At 41.1% G+C, this 6,778-nt stretch overlaps 1 non-coding gene across 1 annotated transcript; it reads left to right on the top strand.

Annotated features, from left to right (window-relative positions):
- Window positions 1–894: 894 nt before the first annotated feature.
- LOC117704877 (U6 spliceosomal RNA) lies at window positions 895–1,001 on the top strand. Its single transcript, XR_004606385.1, has one exon. It is a non-coding gene; the product is annotated as a U6 spliceosomal RNA (small nuclear RNA).
- The last annotated feature ends 5,777 nt before the right edge of the window (window positions 1,002–6,778 follow it).

Here is a 6,778-nt window from a genome sequence, read left to right as displayed (position 1 = left end):
TTTCATGAACAAACCTCTGTCTAGATCTTCTTCCAATCTCTCTTCCCAGTTCTCTCCGTGTGTGATTTTCTTATGGCAGATGGCATGAGAGTGATATAGTAATCAGGAATGCAGCCAATGAGGTTCTGACTTTGACAAAGTTTTAAAATACTAGATCATTGGCTTTAATACAGCAACATGCAGGAAGGAACCTGCCTTCTTTTCCAGAAGTGGCTGGCATTCTCAATGCCTGTTTTATTCATTCATGTCTGGCACTCTTTCTTCCATGTGCTAACTGACCCTCCTCATTCCTCTAACACACCTTATCTCCAAACCTGCATGCAAGCACACAGAGCAGAAATATGTGGCTCTAGCAAGACTGAAGTGGGGCTTGAGAGAGCTCCAGTAGGCAATGGACATGTGAGACGTGTGAAGATATGTTGAGAAAGATCTGTTAGGAGCAAGTGACAAATGGCCTTCTTTAAGAGCAAGCATGCACTTTCTACAAAGCATATTTTCCCTGTAGCATCCCAGAGTGAACCCACAGTCAGAGACAGTGGGCCAAAGGAGGAGGTCTATGGGCAGAGGGTTCCTGAAAGGTAGACAGTTAGGGCAGCACGTGTTCCTCTGATGGACTTCAGCAATGGACTATCTAGAAATGGGACCATATTTATAGATGTACTAGGCAAATTTGATGGGAATTCTCAAATAAACTTCATTATTACAGCAATTGTTTCATAATTTGTTTGCTTTTCAGGGAAACCCACTCCAAGATTGTATTCATCTCCATGCTACTATGAAGGCCCCAAGCAAAATCTGGAAAGGCAAAGAAGGAACAGGGAGTCCTTTTTAGAGGGTTGGCTCCAAGAGCATCTCAGAGCTGGTGTCAGGCATGAAGAAAGAAAGAGGACTAAGGGGATAAGAAAGGCAACACATTTACTAAAATCGGAACGATAGAGAGAAGACTAGCATAGCCCCTGCACAAGGATGACACACAAATTTATAAAGTGTTCCCTATTTTTAACCTGGACTCCTCAGAGCTCCCAGAGACTAAGCCACCAACCAAATAGCATACTTGGGCTGGCCTGTGGCCCCCACTACATATGTAGCAGAGGACTGCCTTGTCTGGCCTCAGTGGGAAAGGATGCCCTTAATCTTATAGAAACCACCTAGAAACCTTGATACCCCATGGAAGAGGGATGCTAGCAGGATGAGGTGGGAGTAGTTGAGTGGGTGGGGAAGCACCCTTTCAGAAGCAACAGGGAGGGGGGATGGAATAAAGAACTTTTGGAGGGGGGACTAGGAAGGGGGCAACTTTTAGAACGTAAATAAATAAAATAATTAATTAAAAAAAGAAAGGGCACATAGAGCAGAGGAACAGCCAAGAGTTTTCTCTTTTTCAGATATTACCTTTCATCTATCTATCTATCTATCTATCTATCTATCTATCTATCTATCTATAATCTATGTTTTATCCTACATATCAGTATTTATTATATTGTATATAATACATAAATATATAATGTATATAACTCCTACATGTCATTTATTATTGTATCTGTCAGAGACCATGTCCTTTATAGTACCTACCACATCTACACCTCTATGTGTCTATCTATATACATGGTATTGAATGATTTATTTGTGTGTGTGTTGTGTTTTCATGTGTGTGTATGCAAGTGTACATACCCCTTGTTCACAAGCAGAGTCCAGAGAATAGGTTGTTGGCTATCCTTTTCTATAACTCTTGCCTTAATCTTCTGAGACCAAGGTTACTCACTGAACCTAGAGCTAGGCTTGTGGTTGCCAAGTACCAGGGATCCTCCTGTTTCTACCCCTCTCCTCATAACACCAACTATGTTGTTGGCTTAGGTATTCTCTACAGTGTCCTTTTTGACATTGTTTAATGTTTTTCCTTTTGTACCCATGAAACTAGGCCAGTGTGCCATAAAAGAGTCTGCTGTATTGTACCTGCAGCCTCAGACATCTTGTATTTATCACTTGTCTTCTTTGCATCAAGAGGCCATGTCAATTGGCCTGTAACATCTGAGTATGTCAAATATTAGATGTAATGTTAAAACATAGACAAAGTCATCTCACTTCTCAGAATGTGCTTTTTTTTTTTATCACTGAGTATTCTTTATGAATTAATGCAATGAAGGTAGAGGGTGTGCATGACAGTGGACACTGACATGTCTCCAGGGCAGTGGAGAAAACAAGTTTGTGAGGAGAATAGAATGAGTCTTCAGAGATCCAGGGACAGGAAGCTGGATGCTGGGAGGCTGTCACTGTGCTAACACACAGAGAAGAATTTAAAAGGTCATCTAGCTTCTGTGTGGTCAACTGGAAAGACAGGGGAAGGCATTGCTTCTTTTAAGGACGATACCAACTAAGTACCTTCATCTTGCCAAGCTCTTAATACTTAGTTCTTAGTAAAGAACCAGTGAAAGTGGTGGGTGGAACAGGCAGGGGAAATAGTTGGGGCAATCTCTGAGTGGGAAAAGAGACTTGGGGACCATCAGACATGAACTAGCTCGTCCTCGGGAAGACACATTTAGACTTCAACTCCATGAAACTGTCTCTCTCTTCCTCTCCCCACTCTGATGCTATTGTATGTGCTCTTGCTTAGGCTGCAGTTGACGGACAGAGAAAGAACCCAGTGCATCGGAAATCTTCCTTCCTTCCTTCCTTCCTTCCTTCCTTCCTTCCTTCCTTCCTTCCTTCCTTTTTTTCTTCCTTTCTTTATTTTAACATGTACGATTACTCTGTCTGTATGTCTGTGCACCACATGAATGCCATGCCTGAGGAAGCCACAAGAGGGCATTAGATCCCTCAGAACTGGAATTACAGATGGTAACCAGGCACTCTGTGGGTTCTGGGAATTGAACCCAGGTCCCTTGGAAGAGAAGCCAGCTTTTTTTTTTTTTTTAAACTGCTGAGTCATCTCTCCAGCCTCAACTTTTTCCTTCTCAACATGGATCCCAAGGTGAAGGGCAGTGGACTCTTAATGATTAAGAGAGTGAAAAGAGAATATGCATGGGGCTAAATCTCCATCAGATGTAGTTCTCACATGGAAAGAGGGCCAGGGACTTTCAACCTGGGGGCTAACATGAGCTAGAAGACACATGGAGTCCTATTGTAGCCGAACAAAACTATTCTGAATATTATTTTTTCATACAAATAGTTAATAACCTTAGCAGAGATTTAGAAACACTAAATATATATTTATATATTTATTATATATATTTATTATATATAATATAATATATAATATAATATATAATATATAATATATAATATACTATATATATTATATAATATATTTACTTATAATATATTTATAATATATTATTTATATATTATTTATAATATATTTATTATATATTATTTATATATATTTATTAAACATATATATATATAATATACAGGGATTAGGAAATAGAATGCCATTCCTAGAGATTGAAGAAGTAAACTTGAAAGGAATTCTTTGTTACTAACAGGCTATTTTAGATTAAATTCACCAGGATATTTGGTAATACCCAGTCAAAATTCTCCGATGTTAGAAATGTTCTGATTTTGTTAAAATCTCTATAAATGCTTTAGAAGAGTATGTGCTAAGAGCCCAGTTGCAAGCTGGTAAGGCGGTTACATCTGTGCTTCCAGCTTCTTAGAAGCCTAAGGCAGAAATACTGTAAGTCTGAGGCCAGCCTGGCCTATATAGGTAGGATTTGTCTCAAAATATAAGTAGTAGAGTACTTATCTAGCATGTGTGAGGCCTTGAGCTCAATACCCAATACTGCAAAATCAGACAAACCCAGTGAAGTTCTACATCTACCTATATCTATCTCTTAAGTTAGTTGTTGGTTAAGTTCATTTTATCATAATCAGGATGCTTGTTATACCCTATCATGGAGATGCTGAGATGAATGCATTCCAGCTTCTGCTTTTCTGTCAGACACAGATAAGGTAGTACCCAGAAAAAAACCACTGTAGACTCCTTGGTCCACATGAGAATGTCAGTCTGATAGTGTCTTTTGCCTAGACTTTGAGTGACTGGAAGATCTATGGGGTTTCTAATCTAGGAAGACACTTCCAAGTGGGAGCACTCGGCAGCTTCCTTTCCATGCACTCATCTGTGCTCATAAAGCCCCAAAACTCAATACAAGGTCACAGTGGATTGAGTGCCTGTGCTCCACAGGCAGAATTCACTGAAGGCCGCGGGCTTCCTGTGTTGCCTCCCACTTCTGATTCCCAGTGATAGTTTCTGCAGTTTGCTCCAAACTCTAGGGCTGGTATTAGAGTTCTTATCCTAAGGGTACGCTTTCGAGGTCAGAGCAAACCAAAGCAATCTTTACATGTCGGTTACATAGTGAGAAGCCAAGATGGAAACACAGTGCAGAATTAAGAAGCCACAAACTGGTTGGGTAAGGTGAGGGAGGAGATAACATTTCTTTTTTTTAAAGAATTATTTTTAAGGATTTATTTTCTAAGTGTTTTGCTTATATGTTTGTACGCCACATGGGTGCCTGGTACCCACAGAAGCCAGAAGAAACTCTCATCAACTGAAACTGGAGTTACAGATGGTTGTGAACCATCATGTGGGCATTGGGAGTAGGACTTGGGTTTTCTGAAAGAGCAGCCCATCTACTAAGTCACTGAGCCATCTCTTCATCCTCCAAGAGCACTTCTTAGAGGTCCACAGGGGGCAGGGGCGGGGGCGGGGGCGGGGGCGGGGGCAGGGACAGGGACAGGGACAGGGACAGGAACATGGGCAAGAAATTCTCTATAAGTCACTGTGATGAGACAAACAGAGGACAGAGCACATGAAAGGCTTCTAGATATAGGAACACTTGGTTGTACTGGGGGGGCAGTGGAATTCTCCTGGGGATTTAAAAAAAATCTACATGGGGAGATATGGAGGCCAAGAAACCCTGTGAATTTGTTCACCTCCAATACACTAGTATAAATTTATAAATTTATAATATAAATATTTTAATATTTAAATTATAATTATAATATTTAAATTATAATATAAATTATTTATATTATAAATTTATAAATTCCAGCTCAGCTGCATTTAGGGTAGCACACGGAAGCCCAAGATATGGCCACTCAGCCTCATTAAGAGGTCTTAGGTGAACTCTCTTCAGCAGCACAGAGAGGTTAAAAAAAAAAAACATGAGAAAGGCACACAGGAAGCATCCCTTTCAAAGGACCAAGTTTTAATGTAAGTCACTCTGAGTGACCAGACTTGGCCAACTACAGTGCACAGAGAGGGTTATGTGGGTTGATCAGGCACTTACCTTTCAGGGGAAAACTGGCTGAAAGAAATGGAGCAGGATCCTGGGAATGAGACAGTGTGCCCATACCCAACTGGAAAGTTTGCTTTCAAAATCAGGTGAGTCACATAGAGTGATGGGCAGAAGAAACCCAGATGACAGCTGTCTCCAGAGGCTTTGGGATGCAGGGCATGGAAATAGCTTCATGCTGCTCTCACTGGACTGGCCTGGCCTCATGAAGAAAATATTGCCATGCTTGCCTGAGATATTACCGCCATGGCTTTAATAGCCATGAGTCAAGGTGCAGAATTTATTCAATATTGAAAAGGAAACTTCTTGGATTTATTCAGGTGCATGCCAGATGTTGTGTTAGCATTGGCCCCACAAAGAGAGAGTCCTAGAAATCAACTGCAGGCCCTGGGATCCTACACTCTTTTCTTCAATTAACCCTTAGGAGCCCATAGAAACCAATCCTAACACCATCCACAGTCCAGAGGGCTGGCAGCTACAATATTTACTCATTGCTGCAATACACAGACCTATACCCAAAGCATAGCAAGCAACAAGTTAAATATAGCATGATATGTATGTTTCAATGTTGTAAAGAACTCAGTCAGTGTACCAGGATAGACAAATGATGACAGTCTGTATGTTGAAATTCACTTCTCTAAATTCTAAGTACTTTACTGGGGACAACTATCAAACATGGTCACATATTTTAGAGTTTCCATATTTGCAGTGAATGAACTGGACGCTCAAGGGAGCCAGGGACCACACTTTGGGTTTCCCAATGGTTCATGATTCTATCCAAATGACCAGGTGAAACGCATGACAGACTTCCCATCAGTGCTGCCTGTAATGATGCTCCTTAAAAGATATTCTGAGTTTCATAGTTCTCTCAGGACATCTCTGGAATTTGGCTTTCTCATCTCTAATATGAGAGAGACCTTCTTGTACTGACCGGTTTTAAGTCAACTTAACCCAAGCTAGAGCCATTTGGGTAGAGGGTCAAGCTCAAGTGAGAAAAGGACCCAACTAGACTGGCCTGTGGGCCAGCCTGTAGGGCATTTTTTAAATTAGTGATTGATATGGGAGAGCCCAGCCCATTGTGGGCAGTGCCAACTCTGGGTAAGTGATCTTGGGATGCCTAAGAAAGCAGGCTGTGCAAGCCAGAAAGAGCAAGCCAATAGACATTATTCCTCCATGATCTCTGCTTCAGTTTCTGCCTCCAGGTTCCTGCTTTGAGTTCCTGTTCTGACTTCCTGGACTACAAGCTGTGAGATGAAATAAAAGCTTTCTTCCCCAAGTTTCTATTGGTCATGGTGTTTATCACAGCAATAAAACCCTAGTTAAGATGGTTCTCTAGATGACCTCTCCTATTTTTTTCTGTGAAAGGATGTGTAATTGAAAGCTGCCTATGAAGCCAACAGTTAAACACCTGACTGAGAGGACATGTGCATTTGCAACCACAGTTGGGTTTGTCTAAGAAGCCTCTACAATTGTCAGCACAACCCGTTATG

This window comes from Arvicanthis niloticus, chromosome 2 (assembly GCF_011762505.2).
Source record: "Arvicanthis niloticus isolate mArvNil1 chromosome 2, mArvNil1.pat.X, whole genome shotgun sequence".
Taxonomy (NCBI): domain Eukaryota; kingdom Metazoa; phylum Chordata; class Mammalia; order Rodentia; family Muridae; genus Arvicanthis; species Arvicanthis niloticus.
Note: the sequence above shows the minus strand (reverse complement) of the source record. Positions and strands in the feature narration are given on the sequence as shown.